The 17,310-nt window shown below is 45.5% G+C and overlaps 1 protein-coding gene across 2 annotated transcripts in view; it reads right to left on the reverse strand.

Moving 5' to 3' along the window:
* The window catches only part of ERICH6B (glutamate rich 6B), a 90,275-nt gene that overhangs the window by 65,801 nt on the left and 7,164 nt on the right, over positions 1-17,310 (reverse strand). Inside the window, exons 2-3 of one of the 2 annotated variants that reach the window (XM_035302603.3) lie at positions 6,998-7,049; positions 4,121-4,225 (exon numbers count right to left, since the gene is read on the reverse strand). The gene's annotated coding sequence lies outside the window, so the exon portion shown is untranslated. Of the gene's footprint in view, positions 1-4,108; positions 4,226-6,997; positions 7,050-17,310 lie in introns of both variants that reach the window. The other variant, XM_035302604.3, reaches the window with a different exon arrangement.

The following is a 17,310-nucleotide window of genomic DNA, read 5'->3' on the forward strand; positions in this document are numbered from 1 at the left end:
AGAAACAAACCTGCTAAGTCAATTTAGCAAGGACCGCTCCCCGTCCTCCATATCTGACCATCCTTGTTACCTGATCAGATTCCTCCTCCCCCTGCCCCGGGAGATGTCTGAGAACCCCGGCCTGCCCTCACCAAGAATCCTGTCAGGCTGGTTTAGCCTGAAGCTCCCTTAACCCCTGACATTTCTTGTTAATTTCCCATCTACCCTGACGATGTCTTGATGCTTCCTCTGAGTTAATTTCCTATCCATTTTTTCCCCACTCTGCTCCTTGGCTATACATTTCCATTTGCCCTTGCTGTATTCAGAATTGAGTCCAGTTCTATACTGGGATTTCTTTTTTCCTATTGCATTAGTTCCTGAATAAAATATATTTTTACTGTCGGACATGGCGGTACGCACTGGTAGTACCAGCCACTTGGGAGGCCGAAGCAGGAAGAATCACCCAGGAGTTCAAGACCAGCCTTGGGAACACAGTAGTAGCCTATCTTAAGCAATTTAAAAATATATATATTTTTGGCTTAGATGGCTGTCCAGCTTTGGTTTTCTTTGACAGCCAGTCTGTCCAGCCCTCGCCTGGGAAGGGTGAGGAGCACACATAGGCACTGGCCACTCCATCAAAGGCTTACACTTCAGGGCTCCCCACCTCTCAGATTCTTGTGGTTGCTTAAGAGATCAAAATCAGCTGGTCCCCTGGATAGCCCAGGGAGCATTTATCAATGGCACGCTGTCATTCAGGGTGATGGGTCTTTTCTTCCTGTTTTCTCATCAGGCCTTATAAAAGGGCTTCAGTCAGCTGCATTCTCATTTCACAGATCAGAAAAAGAAACTGCATTCTAGGCACTCTCCCTTTAATTCTCTTAGAAATTTGTAAGAGACGCCTACAGGTGGAATAAATAGAAACGGCAACTTGATACCCAGTGTCTGGAGCAAACATCCTGGTTCCAACTTGTGATTCAGACCCTGACCCATTTGAGAACAACGGGACCTGTCTCCTTGAAGGATGCAGCGTGTACAGGCATAAGGAGTGCCAGGCACAGATGTGAGCTGTGCCGTTATTACTGCCCATTTATTCCTAACCAGCTCTGAAGGTGCATGTGTGTAAATGTCTATGTGTGTGAATGTGTGTTGCGGGTCCTTCTGAAGCTTCAATTAGTTCACATCATGGGGAGAGAAAAAAGAGATTGGATTTCCAACTACCCTGCTGTTGGGACAGGGACTGTCTGCAGCCCAGCTGAGAGGCTTAGAGATTGGGGTCCGCCTGTCCTTTAGTCTGGGTCCTGGCTGCTGGGTCCCAGGAGAGACGATGGTTCTGGGACAGTGCCTGAGTGGAGCTCACTCTTCCTCAGGAGGCTGATACCTCTCCCTGGGAAAGCAGCCTGGCCTGAGGGGTCTTCTTGGTGATGTTTTGTTTGCCGGGAGAGAACCGCCCTCACAAGGGGTCAGCACACTTTCTGACTCAGCCATGCTTTTAGGAAGCTGTTAGGTATGAACGTGAGACATCCTGCGCCTTATAAAGCTCATCACTCAATTTCCAGACAGCGGCGGTCCGGAAGTCCTTGGACTGAATCCGTCTTTCCCGCTTTTCCTTCCACTCACCGCTGGCCCTTTCAGTCCTGGGGAGGCAGGATGAAGAGTTCTGCATGACAGCCTTTTAAGGGTTTGAAGGTGGCAATCCGACTTTCCTCCAGGCTCGACTCCAACAGCCTTCTTGGCGTCTCTGCAGGGATGCCTAACAGGTGTCTCAAGCTCCCTGTGCCCAAACTGGTATCCTGGTCTTCCTCCCAGACTCTCAGCCCTCGGACTAAGAGTCTCCTCTTTCATTCTCACCCAACCTCACATCCACCAGGAGAGCAGGCTGGCTCCTTCAGAGGATCTCACCTCCTTTCACCCCTTCACGTTTCCACCCTGCTCTGAGCCATGAACACATCCTGCCTGGATTATTGCAATTACCTTCCATATCAGTCAGGGTTCCCCAGAGAAGCAGAACCAGTGGGATATATATAGATATATAAGTGGGGATTTATTATGGGAATTGGCTCACATAATTATGGAGGCCGAGAAGCCCCACCATCTGCCGTCTGCAAGCTGGAGAACCAGGAAAGCTGTTGGTGTAATTCAGTCCAAGGCCAGAGGCTTGAAACATGGAGGAGGGGGGCCCCTAGTGTAAGTCCCGGAGTCTAAAGGCCTGTGAACCAGGAGCTCCAAGGTCTTAGGGTGGGAGAAGATGGATGTCCCAGACCAAGAAGAATGAGAAAAAATTGTCCCTTCCTCCATGTTTTCTTTCTAGCTGGGCCCTCAGTGGCTTGGACAATGCCTCACATTGGTGAGGGTGATCTTCTTTACCCCCTCCATGAGCTCCTGTGCTAATCTCTTCCAGGAACACTCTCACAGCCATGCCCAGAAATAATGAGCCTCCCTTAGCTCAGTCAAGTTAACACATAAAATCAACCATCACACCCCTAAGGGGTGTATTCTTCAGAGTCGCTGGCTTTGAAGATGTGGATCAGACCCCTCCCTTCCCTGGGATAGCTCCCCTCTCCCAGATGAAGTCAGAGAGCTTTCAGTGCCTGCAATGTCCTCCTGACTCTTCTCCCGCTGCCTCCCTTGGCTCCTGCCCTGCTGGTCCTGGTGCTCCTCCTAACATGCCAGGCGCTGTTCATGGCATTATTTCTGGTTAAGGCCCTTGCTCTGCCTGTGCCTGGGTCCTGTCCCCACATCTCTGCCACAGTCCTGCTCCATCCGTCGCCCCCTCCCCGTGCCTTGGTGAGATGTGCCCACCGCCCGGGTCCTCCCTGCCTGTTCCCAGCTCTCTGCCATAGTCCTGCTCTGTCCGTCACCCCCTCCCCATGCCTCAGTGAGATGTGCCCACCCGGGTCCTCCCTGCCTGTCCCCACATCTCTGCCACAGTCCTGCTCCATCCATCACCCCCTCCCCGTGCCTCAGTGAGATGTGCCCCACTGCCCGGGTACTCCCTGCCTGTCCCCAACTTTCTGCCATAGTCCTGCTCCGTCCATCACCCCCTCCCCGTGCCTTGGTGAGATGTGCCCCACCGCCCGGGTCCTCCCTGCCTGTTCCCAGCACTTACCATCTCCCTTAACCTGCCATCCTTTCCCCTTCGTCCCAGAGCGCCTCTCACTGTCTAACGTACAAGCACCTTATTCGTTTGTGGCGTGTGCTGTCTTGCTGGTCTCATTGCAAAGGAAGTTCCCTGGGAGAAGGGATCTTATTTTGATTTGACGGTGTAGCCCAAAGGCCGAGGGCCCTGCCCAGCACACAGCGGGTGCCATGTGCGATGTGCGTTGAGCGAACATGTGAATACTGACCCTCCCTTTCCTGTTCCCTCCACCCTTCCATGGATGGTGAGGTTTCTAGGGCCTTCTCCCCAGATGCACTGTTGTGGGCCAAGGGCTCTCTACATGGGTGGCCCAGAACAGATGCTGAGCCCAGGCCCAGACACACGGAGACAGGGGCACACTTGTGATTGTCCCTCAGGGTGTGGTGCGTCTGAGAAGAGGGAGCTCCTGACTCTGTGAGTTTGAAACGCTCACTCCAAAGCGGGGAGGGGGCTCTTGTCCCTCCAACTGGGACGTTACATTTTCTTTCACTCATCCAAATAATTTTTCATTGACTGCCAGCCATTTCCTATTCCTCCCAGATCAGTCTTTATCTGTATCCTCATCCAAAACACGGACACAAATGTCCGAACAGAAATCCCCGCGGAAGCTGCGGCAGAAGCCCCTCGTCCATCAGTCAGGAGAGGCTGTGGGGAAGGGTGGGGAGGTTCTGTGCCGCGGAAGCTCTGGGCCCTCCACCCTCACAGCGAGCCCCGACGTGGGCATCGTCACTGTCACTTCATAGGTAAGGAAAATCAGCTTTCAGGGGAAGCAGAAGAGTTTACAGTCCTTATTTACAAGTATGGAAAAAAGCCGTTTGAAAGAAAAAATTGGTTTCTACCTAAGCATCAAAAATAGTCCAAAGGTGGGAGGAAGAAAATCTTACTACAAACATTTTTGGCTGGGAAAAGAAGCACCAAGAAGCGGCCTGGCTCTGACAGCAAGACCCCGTCTCTACAGAAGCCTGAAAGATTAGCTGGGCATGGGGTGCGCACCTGTGATCCTACCTTACTCGGAGGCTGGGCTGGGAGGATCACCTGAGCCCAGGAGGTCGAAGCTGTGGCGAGCTGAGATCAGCCACTGTGCTCCAGCCGGGGTGACACAGTGAGAACCTGTCTCAAAAGAACAAAACAAAACAAACCCAAGAAGGTTTGGATGAAAGCAGCTCTTTCTAAGCTGCTGGCTGGGCCCAGCTTTTGAGCTCCTCAGTCTCCACTCTCTAAGGCTCTTCCCAGTGTGCTCCCTGAGACCCTGCCCCTGGAACTCCTGAGGCCACTCCCTCTTTGCTCCCCGAGGTCCCACCCCCTGAACTTCCTGAAGCCCCTCCGCTTTGGTTCCCTGACTCCCAACTCCCTCCAGGTGTCCTCCCATCTCTAAGGGTTGTCAGAGGGGTGTAGTCCCCCCGCCTCAGTCTCCAGGGAGCCGTGCTGCCTGTACCCTCTCCCAGGTGACATGTTCCAGAATTCTGCCTAGCATCAGTATTACACGGCTGGGCTGTAATTTGCCATGTCTGACTTTTCTTCTCCTTTTATCCAAATTAGGAAAAGCTTCTCCTGTTTCCAGACTGGAGTACAGCCCCTCTTCTTCTCTATGCTTTAACTATTTGTATATGCTTTGAGCTGCAAATGCTTTCGTGGACCCTATTTGATGGATTCATGATGGCAGCCTTACGCGGAAAACACTGCCATCTCCATTTTCCAGATGACAGCGCTAAGGTTCAGAGAAATCGGATAACTCAGCCACGGTCAGGGAAGTCCTAAGCGGCCGGACTAGGATCTGGACCCAGGTCTGCCACTGCTGAGTGCGGTGTTCTTTCCCTAGTGTCAACTGCCACGGGTGTTTTGGAGAGGGGCGCTTCTGAGGGGACTTTCTCAGGGGTCTCCCTCTGTGCACTGGCTTTGGCTGTCCCACAGATTCTTTCGCAGGTTCTGGTAGAACAATATTCTCCTTGATAAAGGAAGTAAAGAGGGGGCGAAACAGGGGAGAGGGAGAAGTTGGGTTTCTGTCATTTGCTGAGCACTTACTCTGTGCCTAGAACAGAAAAAGGTATCTTGCTTTTCTTTTTCCTTTAGAGACTGCACACAATCTGGCAAAGCATGGCTGTCCTATTAACTAAGAACTAGGGCAGTGAGCTGGCCTGAGCCACAGCTGCTTAGTGACGTGTCTGGGATTTGATGTCTGTTTCATTCCAAAGTCTGAATACTGCGAAAGAGGAGATAAGCAGCATATGTCTTCCTTCCAGACTTTATAACTCAAGTTCTTAGGGATTGCTTCAAATATTTATAAGTTTTTTGTGAAAATTACTTAAAAGAACAAAGAAGTAATATTTAGAGTTTCTACTTGCTAAAATGAAATTCACTGAGATGAAAAGACGTCCGTGGTTAAAAGTTGACTGCACTAATTTTCAAGTCATATAAAGGACCTTTCAATTAACCTCTCTTAGTTACAATTATCAGCAGCGAAGCAGGATCATTGGTAATTGTTATAACAGATGCCATATTTCATTTCCGATCTCAGGAGAAGAGTATTTTTGGGGTGTGTGAAAAATACCTTTCTACCCACTGTGCTGAGATGCCAGCATTTCAACACATGTGAGTGCTTGTTTAGGTGCCTCCCGGGGCGGTGCCAACTGTGGCGGGAGAAAGTACGCTGTCTTCTTGGCTGGCAACCCAAAAGTATATGATTTTTTTTTTTTTTATAGAGTCGCGCTCTGTCACCCAGGCTGGAGCGCAGTGGCACAATCTCAGCTCACTGCAAACTCCTACTTCCAGGTTCAAGCAGTTCTCCTGCCTCAGCCTCCCAAGTAGCTGGGACTACAGGCGCCCACCACCATGCCTGGCTAACTTTTGTCCTTTCAGTAGAGACAGGATTTCAACATGTTGGCCAGCCTGGTCTCAAACTTCTGACCTCAGGTGATCCTTCCCTGAGAAGCGCTCTCCTCTGAAACACCCGTGGCGGTTGACACCAGGGAAAGAACACCGCACTCAGCAGTGGCAGACCTGGGTCCAGATCCTAGTCCGGCCGCTTAGGACTTGCCTGACTGTGGTCGAGTTATGTGATTTCCCTGAACCTTAGCGCTGTCATCTGGAAAATGGAGATGGCAGTGTTTACCACATAAGGCTGCCATCATGAATCCATCAAATAGGGTCCACAAAAGCCTCCCCAAGTGCTGCGATTATAGGTGTGAGCCACTGCCTCAGCCCAAAAAGTATATGATTCTGAACATGTTCGCCGCTTCTGGCGCATATGTCCAGGCAATTAATAGATTGATCTAGAAGAGCCGTAGATTTCTTTCTAACTATCCCTTGTTCAATATCCTTGGGGCCAGTTGTGTTGTGGAATTTAGATCTATCAATTACATCGTAGATACTAAACAACCCCAGAGGGCTCTGGGGAAGCACCCTGTGGTCAGTCTTAGTATTTCTGCAGCAAACATGTGAACTTTTACAATAAGTAAAGGAAAACTTATAGTCCCACTTCCATTTAGGTTGCATTTTGCTCCCAGTGGAGTTCTGGAAGGTCAGGTTTTGTGGAAAAATAAGTCTGTCACGAGCTTAGCAGGAAGACTCTGTTCTCAGAACTTTTGTCTTTCGGAGCCTGCAGATAAGAGACTAATCCACAAGAATATTTCTTTGCAAACCCTACTGGTGGGAACATCTAGAATTTATTGAATGCCCTGTTCTTAATGAGAAATGCAACGCATTTAAAATGCTGTTTCTGTAGGAAAATAAAATCCACTTCATGGGGATCTATTTTGACATGCTGTTTCTAGGATCACAGAGTGGCTAACAGGGAGGACAATAAGGATTATTTGAAGTCATGACTGTGTAGTCTTCAAGACATGGGACAAGGGGACCCAGTCAGGCTCCTGGCTCCGTACTTACAATGTCAGGGGGTAAACTGAGTCCAAGCCAAGAGAGTTTTCAACAATAACAGCTGAAAGAAAAATGTTTTCTGGTTAGTTACCCAGGAAGTTATGAAGGGGAAAACGTATTTCTTAATACTGGAGGGCCAGCCACAGTGGTTCATGCCTCTAATGCCAGCACTTTGGGAGGCTGAGGTGGGCAGATCTCCTGAGGTCAGGAGTTCGAGACTAGCCTGGCCAACGTGATGAAACCCTGTCTCCACTAAGAATACAAAAATTAGTAGGCATGTTGTGGGCACCTGTGATCCCAGCTATTCGAGAGGCAGAGGCGAGAGAATCGCTTGAATCCGAGGGACAGAGGTTGCAGTGAGCTGAGACAGCGCCATTGCTCTCTATCCTGGGCAACAAAGCAAGACTCCATCTCAAAAAAAAAAAAATGCTGGAAAGAAGATATTTTTTCTACAACATTTTCTATAACATTTCTATATAGAAAACATTGGCATTGGATAGAATTCAGCTTTATGGTACACGTTTCTTCCTTAAAGTTCCTTGGTCAGGAGCTTTCATGGAATGTCCAACGCAAAAGAAACCAAAGCAGCCGTCCTCACAGCCTCTTCTGCCCCCCATGCCCACCCCAGATGGCGTCACCAGTCTGTGTACCAAGGCTCCCTGGGCACTGCAGAGAACTCACAGGGATGCCACAGTATAGGTTGAATTTTTGAGAGAAACAGTGATACTCGACATCTGTCGGACGTTGACTAACTTTACACGATGCCACATTCCTTTCGGTTGTGGCATATTTTGCAAAGCTGGGCTTTTGGTGGTGGTTGAGATAAAAAGCAAGCACCACCCCAAAATCAGTGTGGAACAGGAAATGAGGGCAGCCGTGTCCATTTGATTCCAAGATTTGGAAAGCTGTGCAATGCCCAATGGGTACACATGGTTCATTAGTCATTGTGGGGAAGGGAATAAAAATATTTCCCTCCAAAATATTGAGAATTGTTAAGTTAAAGACCCCGAAAACGCAGGGGGAACACTCGGCTTCAGCCTCTGTTTGCTGGATGGCAGCACAAAAATCCTTCCTTAGTGGGGATGACATTTGCTCATCCGCCCAGAGCAAGCAGCAGCCGACACCAGAGGAATCTGGGAACAGATCTTACTCTCTTCCCACACACCTTCCTGACTTTTAATAGACTGGAATTGCTCTTTTCTTTGTCTTGTCACTATATGGTATTTATGGCTCTGTTAAGATACTATTTAAGCAAGGTCCCTAAGCCACTGCTGTGAGAGAGAAATACTTTTGAACTGAGGCTTCTCCTGTATGACACGTACGGCAGGTATTCATGCGTGTCTGCGTGTTTTTCTTTTGTTAATCTGACTTTGGTTTTCAGGAGAGTGTCTCCAATAAGAGCCTCAAAAGGGAAAGAAAATAGATTATGCTTTCTCCCCTGCAGTGGTTATTTAAGAAGGATATAAAGGCATTGTTTTTCCTTCAATTTCTGTGTATTAAATTGTGACATAAATGTGACGCAAGGATGAGACACAAATATTTATGAAGTTATTTGGATATAACTATTCAATACATGGAAACTTTAGGGATTTCTTTTGGCCTTTGGGCACCGTGAAAAACTCACTGAGACATTGGGGGTGCCCTCAATGGAGAATTGGGAACCTCTGGTATAGTTCCCTGAATGCTCAGATGAAGAGGCTCAGAATCACCCTTTATTTCTCTCTCTGTTTTTTAAATTTATTTATTTTACCTTAGGTGCACACTATATCTGGCATTTCTCCCCATGTTATCCCTCCTCACCCCCCCTCCCCACCCCCGCTGCCTCTCCCCTACCCCCCCAACTGCCCCAGTGTGTGATGCTCCTCTCCGTGAGTCCACGTGTTCTCATTGTTCAACACCCACCTATGAGTGAGAACATACGGTGTTTGGCTTTCCGTTCTTGTGTTGGTTTGCTGAGAATGATGGTTTCCAGATTCATCCAAGTCCCTCCAAAGGACACGAACTCATCATTTTTTATGGCTGCATAGTATTCCATGGTGTATATGTACCACATTTTCTTTGTTCAGTCTATCATTGATGGGCATTTGGGTTGGTTCCAGGTCCTTGCTATTGTATACAGGGCTGCAATGAACATACGTGTACATGTGTCTTTATAGTAGAATGATTTATAGTTCTTTCAGTATATACCCAGTAATGGGATTGCTGGGTCAAATGGAATTTCTGTTTCTAGATCCTAGAGAAATTGCCACACTGTCTTCCACAATGGTTGAACTAATTTACACTCACATCAACAGGGTAAAAGTGTTCCTATTTCTCCACATCCTCTCCAGCATCTGTTGTCTCTAGATTTTTTAATGATCGCCATTCTAACTGGCGTGAGATGGTATCTCAGTGTGATTTTGATTTGCATTTCTCTTTTTTTTTGAGGTGGAGTTTTGCTCTTGTTACCCAGGCTGGAGTGCAATGGCGCGATCTCGGCTCACCGCAACCTCCACCTCCTGGGTTCAGGCAATTCTCCTGCCTCAGCCTCCTGAGTAGCTGGGATTACAGGCACATGCCACCATGCCCAGCTAATGATTTGCATTTCTCTAATGATGAGTGGTGATGAGCATTTTTTCATATGTTTGTTGGCCTCATATATGTCTTCCTTTGCAAAGTGTCCATTCATATCCTTCACCCACTTTTGCACGGGGTCGTTTTTTTTCTTGTATATCTGTTTTGGTTCTTTGTAGATTCTGGATATTAGCCCTTTGTCAGATGGGTAGATTGCAAAAATGTTTTCTCATCCTGTTGGTTGCCGATTAGCTCTAATGATTGTTTCTTTTGCTGTACAGAAGCTCTGAATTTTAATTAGATCCCACTTGTCTATCTTGGCTTTTATTGCCATTGCTTTTGGTGTTTTAGTCATGAAGTTCCCGCCTATGCCTATGTCCTGGATGGTTTTGCCTACGTTTTCTTCTAGTGTTTTTATGGTGTTAGGTTTTATGTTTAAATCTTTAATCCATCTGGAGTTAATTTTGGTGTAAGGTGACAGATAGGGGTCCAGTTTCTGCTTTCTGCACATGGCTAGCCAGTTTTCCCAGCACCATTTATTAAACAGGGAAACCTTTCCCCATTGCTTGTTTTTACTGGTTTTGTCAAAGATCAGATGGTTGTAGATGTGTGGTATTGCTTCTGAGGCCTCTGTTCTGTTCTGTTGGTCTATGTCTCTGTTTTGGTGCCAGTACCATGCTGTTTTGATTACTGTAGCCTTGTAGTATAGTTTGAAGTCTGTCAGTGTGATTTCTCTGGCTTTGTTCTTTTTGTTTAGGATTGTCTTGGCTATGCGGGCTCTCTTGTGGTTCCATATGAAATTTAAAGTGTCTTTTTCCAGTTCTGTGAAGAAGGTCATTGGTAGCTTGATGGGGATGGCATTGAATCTATAGATCACTTTGGGCAGTATGGCCATTTTCACAATATTAATTCTTCCTAACCATGAGCATGGAATGTTTTTCCATCTGTTTGTGTCCTCTCTATTTCATTGAGCAGTGGTTTGTAGTTCTCCTTGAAGAGGTCCTTTACATCCTTTGTTAGTTGTATTCCTAGGTATTTTATTATCTTTGTAACAATTGTGAATGGCAGTTCATTCTTGATTTGGCTCTCTTTAAGTCTGTTATTGGTATCTACGAATGCTTGTGATTTCTGCCCATTGATTTTGTATCCTGGGACTTTGCTGAAGTTGCTTATCAGTTTAAGATTTTGGGCTGAGACGATGGGGTCTTCTAGATATACAATCATGTCATCCGCAAATAGAGACAGTTTGACTTCCTCCTTTCCTAATTGAATATCCTTTATTTCTTTTTCTTGCCTGATTGCTCTGGCTAGAACTTCCAGTACTATATTGAATAGGAGTGGTGAGAGAGGGCATCCTTGTCTAGTGCCGGATTTCAAAGGGAATGCTTCCAGCTTTTGCCTGTTCAGTATGATATAGACTGTAGGTTTGTCATATATAGCTTTTATCATTTTATGGTATGTTCCATTGATACCTAGTTTATTGAGAGTTTTTAGCATGAAGCACTGTTGAATTTTATCAAAGGCCTTCTCTGTATCTATTGAGAGAATCATGGTTTTTGTCTTTGATTCCATTTATGTGATGGATTACATTTGTGGATTTGCATATGTTGAACCAGTCTTGCATCCCCAGGATGAAGGCTACTTGATCGTGATGGATAAGTTTCTTGATGTGCTGTTGCAGTCTGTTTGCCAGTATTTTATTGAAGATTTTTGTGTCGATGTTCATCATGGATATTGTCCTGAAGTTTTCTTTTCTAGTTGAGTCTCTGCCTGGTTTTGGTATCAGGATGATGTTGGTCTTGTAAATTGAATTAGGGAGGATTCCCTCCTTTTGTATTGTTTGATACAGTTTCAGAAGGAATGGAACCAGCTCCTCTTTGTTTGTCTGGTAGAATTTGGCTGTGAACCCATTTGGACCTGGACTTCTTTTGGTTGGGAGGCTATTGATTGCTGCCTCTACTTCAGCCCTTGTTATTGGTCTATTCAGGGTTTCAGCTTCCTCCTGGTTTCGTTTTGGTAGAGTGTAGAGTACAAGTGTCTAGGAGTGTATCCATTTCTTCCTGGTTTACTGGTTTATGTGAGTAGAGCTGTTTGTAGTAATTTCTGATGGTGGTTTGTATTTCTGTGGGATCTGTGGTGATCTCCCCTTTATTGTTTTTTATTGCATCTATTTGATTCTTCTCCCTTTTCTTTTTTATTAATCTGGCTAGTGGTCTATTTTGTTGATCTTTTCAAAAAACCAGCTCCTGGATTTATTGATTTTTTTGAAAAAAAAAATCTCCTCTGATCTTAGTTATTTCTTGTCTTCTGCTAGCTTTAGAGTTTTTTTGATCTTCCTTCCCTACCTCTTTCAATTTTGATGATAGGATGTTGATTTTAGATCTTTCCTTGTTTCTCACCTGGGTATTTATTGGTGTAAATTTCCCTCTCAACACCGTTTTAAATGTGTCCCAGAGATTCTGGTAACTTGTGTCTTCATTCCAGTTGGTTTTGAAGAACATCTTTATTTCTGCCTTCATTTCATTGTTTATCCAGTCGACACTCAGAAGCAAGTTGTTTAGTTTCCAAGTGGTTGTGTGGGTTTGAGTGTGTTTCTTGATCTTGAGTTCTGGTCTGATTGCGCTGTGGTCTGATAGACTGTTTGTTATGATTTCCGTTCTTTTGCATTTGCTGAGGAGTGATTTGCTTCCAATGATGTGGTCAATTTTAGAGTAAGTGCAATGTGGTGCTGAGAAAAATGTATATTCTGTGGATTTGGGGTGGAGAGTTCTGTATATGTCTATTAGGTCTGCTTGGTCCAGATCTGCATTCAAGTTCTGGGTATCCTTGTTAATTTTCCGTCTTCTTGATCTGTCTAATACTGACAGTGGAGGGTTGAAGTCTCCCACTATTATTGTGTGGAAGTCTAAATCTTGTTTAAGTCATTAAGAACTTGCTTTATGTATCTGGGTGCTCCTGTGTACATATTTAGGATAGTTAGCTCTTGTTGGATTTATCCTTTTACCATTATGTAGTGTCCTTCTTTGTCTCTTTTGATCTTTGTTGGTTTGAAGTCCATTTTTCCAGTGATTAGGATTGCAACCCCTGCTTTTTTTTGTATTCCATTTGCTTGGTAAATCTTCTTCCATCCCTTTATTTTGAGTCTATATGTGTCTTTGTATGTGAGATGGGTTTCCTGAATACAGCACACTGATGGGTCTTGACTTTTTATCCAGTTTGCCAGTCTGTGTCTTTTGATTGGGGCATTTAGGCTGTTACATTCAATGTTAATATCTTTACTGCAATGCCGTGGTCTCTGTGAATTGATTTTCTTGTGCAGCAGGCAGGAGGAGCCTGTCAGGTGGTTATAGTGTGAATATCACAGCGTGTGCTCACACGAACCTACATGGTTGGTGTAGCCTATTGCTTCTGTGCCACAAGCTGGACCACACGTGACTACACTGAACGCTGTAGGCAACTGTCACCCAATGGCAAGAATTTGTGCATCTAAACATGTCTAAACACAGAAAAGGTACAGTAAAAATACGGTATTATAATCATATGGGACTATTGTATACATGATCTGTCAACTGAAATGTTATGTGGCAGGACTGTGTGTGTGTATATATATTAATACATATATAATATACATTTATATGCAAAAGATATTTTACAGACTAGGTCTAATCAAGGACGGGGGTTTCCTACATGCTTGGGAAGAGACAACAAATAGTTACTTTATATGAACCCCGTTTTTCTTAGCCACGCTGATGGTTTACCATAAGAATCATGTTGAGTTGGATAGTTACTGAGGCAACTTCGTTATATCATTTGTGATTCTTCACAACGGGCAAGCGCCACCTACCCCTTATTTTTCTTTCCTTTTCTCTCATTAAGAAATTGAGGTAAGAGTTACAAAGAAAGTTTACTATAACTGCAGCCCGGCCGAATGCTAGAATCCCATTGTCCAGGCTGATCACGCCGATGTTTTCCTTGGCAATAAATCCAGGAAGAGTGCAGGGTAAAGTCGGAAGAGGCGCAGGATTATTTGACATCTCTGGCAAATAGCAGTGGGGATTAAACAGAGCTTTCTTTAATAAGATTAATTCTCAAATACTGAGTGGTTTGGCATATTCCCAAAGATAAAGGCACTTGTATCTCTATGAGATTAAAGAAGCTTTCACACAGAGCAGTTTTGATTTTCAGCATCAAAGAGACACTTCAGTGGCGTGGCATGAGGGAGGCTGCCATGGATGCAGAGTGCGCGAAACCTTTCTAGGAAAGGCAGTTTGCTCACTCAGGAATTGCACCTAGAGCTTTTGCTACCCAGGACATACAGGGCATTGTTCTTAGAATGGTAGGATTAGGGAAAAGGGGGAGTCAAGGGTTAGGAATCAGCTCGACAAACACCCCAGACAGGTGGCTCCCCAGCGATGACCTTGGCTTTCCAAGGATGGAGCTCAGTGTCTCCTGAGACCGACAGTCAGACAGATTTAATAAATAATAAACAATGACCATGACACTGTAATAATAAGGATAAGAAAAATCACAGCCACCACGTCCATGTGCCAGGCACTGCACTTAGCATGAGTGCTGCAGATCTCCTTCCCCTGGGTTTCCAGCCAGCCTCTGAGGTCTGCTCCCTGCAGCCACACAGTGCAGACTTGCTTCACAGTGAGCTGCAGATATTTGAGGTAGCTTTTATGTTCTTCATCTGTTTTTTCTTCTGTGCTAAACTCCTACTTACTTTTTGTGCCGGATCAAGGTATTTACATGGATTGGTGTTACATTTATCCTGCAGGTTTTGCCTCCCCGCTCCAGGCTGCCCAAATGTCAGTGAGTCCTGACACTGTCATTTAGTGTATTCACCAGACCTTATCCAATGTGCTTCTGAAAACGATACACTTCCAGGTCTCCCTCTCCTTTTTCTCTTTCTTCTTTTCCTCTTCCCTTCCACAAATGTTTATGGAGGACTTTTTAACTGCCAGACACTGTGTCAGGCCTTGGGGCTGCAAGGTTGCGTAAGGCACACCTATAGATAGTCTTCAGGAAAGCATCTTGATTAAGCAGAAAGACAGGAAAATAAATTAATAGACAACATTAATGTAACAAATGAAAAAAAAAGGAGAGTTTTAACGGGAGCTGTAAAAGGACATGACGGGGAGCTAGCAGATGCCAGCACTGCCTCTGGCCCCTGTGGCATGGGGCCCATGAGGGAATTGGGCAGTCCCCACTTAATTAAAAGCTAGCTAGAGGATGTTCCCAGGAGCTTATTTATGAAGGGCCTGTGCTGTTAATGCCCTGTGTGGCAGCCTTTTCTCCTCCCTCCCACCCGCCTGGCCAGGAGGACTCTTCCTCCCGCTGCTGACCTCCCTAAAGAATCAAGGGCAGCTGCCTTGGCTAGAGGGTCTATGTTTTCACATGACAGATGACAGAAGCCGTGAGCACTCTAGATTTCAATGGGGGATCAGGGAGGCATAGAATCAGAGAGGAAGGGCATCTTTTATGGCCTAAAATTGCCCCGTTAGTCATTGGGAAGGCTGGAAAGACCAGGAGCAAAGGGCCTTTCTGGTTTTGAGTGCCTGTGGGTTTCTTCCAAACATAATTACTCAAGTCACTTGGAGGCCATTCTCAATGTGAAGACCGGACTCTTTAGATGGCCAGGCGAAAGATCTCATTTGCACACACCACAGAGCCTAGGATGGTGCCAGGAGTTTGCAAGTTTCCGGGAGTTAGGAATTTTGCAGGATACAGAATGGGTGATGTTGGTAGACACGTTATCCTAGGTTGGACCTGTGTCCTTGTCCAAAGAGGGGTATCCTGTGGCAGTGAGCTCTTCCTAATGAAAAAGAATGTCCACAGCCAAAAGGCTACAGGGTTCTGGGACTTGGTGAGTTCTGGACCAGGTTCCTAATAGTAGCTGGGAACGGTACCTGAATCTCTCCTGGGTGTCTCCGAGAATCTCTGAGACCCTGTAAAAAGTTGGTTTTACAGACTGGTTTGATTAGGGCTGCAAGCTTCAGCTTTTGTCAGGAGTTCAGAAAATTAGGCCTGGGTGAGGAGTATTGTTTTTGTTGGCTATTTGTTAGTGTGTTCATGAACAGGATCAGCTGTAGCTCCCAGGGCCCTCAGCCTGTGCTCACAGCACATATATAGAGCCATGTCCCAAAAGCACTGCTTCAAGCTGTCAGTCCACATAAAGCTAAAGCTGATCATGACCACCAGTCAAACTGCTCTGGGGACCTTCTATGGATATGGAGCTGAGAGGCAGGCTTGGGATTTGGGGTGTGCTAAGCACCCCTTTCTCCTAGAAAGCATCAGTCTGAGAGGGCACAGATGCCTGATTCCACATTTGGAGTTTGGAGGGATTCAATATGAAACACTGAATAAACTCTGTTATTAAACTCACACTTTCTTTTTTTTTTTTTAATTTTTTATTGGATTATAGGTTTTGGGGTACATGAGCAGAGCATGCAAGACAGTTGCGTAGGTACACACATGGCAGTGTGCTTTGCTTTTCTTCTCCCCTTCACCCACATTTGGCATTTCTCCCCAGGCTATCCCTCCCCACCTCCCCCTCCCTCTGGCCCTCCCCTTTTCCCCCCAATAGACCCCAGTGTTTAGTACTCCCCTTTCGGTGTCCATGTGTTCTCATTTTTCATCACCCACCTATGAGTGAGAATATGCGGTGTTTCATTTTCTGTTCTTGTGTCAGTTTGCTGAGGATGATGTTCTCCAGATTCATCCATGTCCCTACAAATGACACGAACTCATCATTTCTGATTGCTGCATAATATTCCATGGTGTATATGTGCCACATTTTTCCAATCCAGTCTATTATCAATGGGCATTTGGGTTGATTCCAGGTCTTTGCTATTGTAAACAGTGCTGCAATGAACATTCGTGTACATGTGTCCTTATAGTAGAACGATTTATAGTCTTTTGGATATATACCCAGTAATGGGATTGCTGGGTCAAATGGTATTTCTATTTCTAAGGCCTTGAGGAATCGCCACACTGTCTTCCACAATGGTTGAACTAATTTACACTCCCACCAACAGTGTAAAAGTGTTCCTTTTTCTCCACATCCTCTCCAGCATCTGTTGTCTCCAGATTTTTTAATGATCGCCATTCTAACTGGCATGAGATGGTATCTCAATGTGGTTTTGATTTGCATCTCTCTGATGACCAGTGACGATGAGCATTTTTTCATATGATTGTTGGCCTCATATATGTCTTCTTTCGTAAAGTATCTGTTCATATCCTTTGCCCACTTTTGAATGGGCTTGTTTGTTTTTTTCCTGTAAATCTGCTTGAGTTCTTTGTAAATTCTGGATATCAGCCCTTTGTCAGATGGGTAGACTGCGAAAATTTTTTCCCATTCTGTTGGTTGCCGATTCACTCTAGTGACTGTTTCTTTTGCTGTGCAGAAGCTGTGGAGTTTGATTAGGTCCCATTTGTCTATTTTGACTTTTGTTGCCAATGCTTTTGGTGTTTTGTTCATGAAGTCCTTGCCTACTCCTATGTCCTGGATAGTTTTGCCTAGATTTCCTTCTAGGGTTTTTATGGTGCCAGGTCTTATGTTTAAGTCTTTAATCCATCTGGAGTTAATTTTAGTGTAAGGTGTCAGGAAGGGGTCCAGTTTCTGCTTTCTGCACATGGCTAGCCAGTTTTCCCAACACCATTTGTTAAACATGGAATCCTTGCCCCATTGCTTGTTTTTGTCAGGTTTATCAAAGATTGTATAGTTGTATGTATGTTGTGTTGCCTCCGGTGCCTCTGTTTTGTTC

Source organism: Callithrix jacchus, chromosome 5 (assembly GCF_049354715.1).
Source record: "Callithrix jacchus isolate 240 chromosome 5, calJac240_pri, whole genome shotgun sequence".
Classification (NCBI taxonomy): Eukaryota; Metazoa; Chordata; class Mammalia; order Primates; family Cebidae; genus Callithrix; species Callithrix jacchus.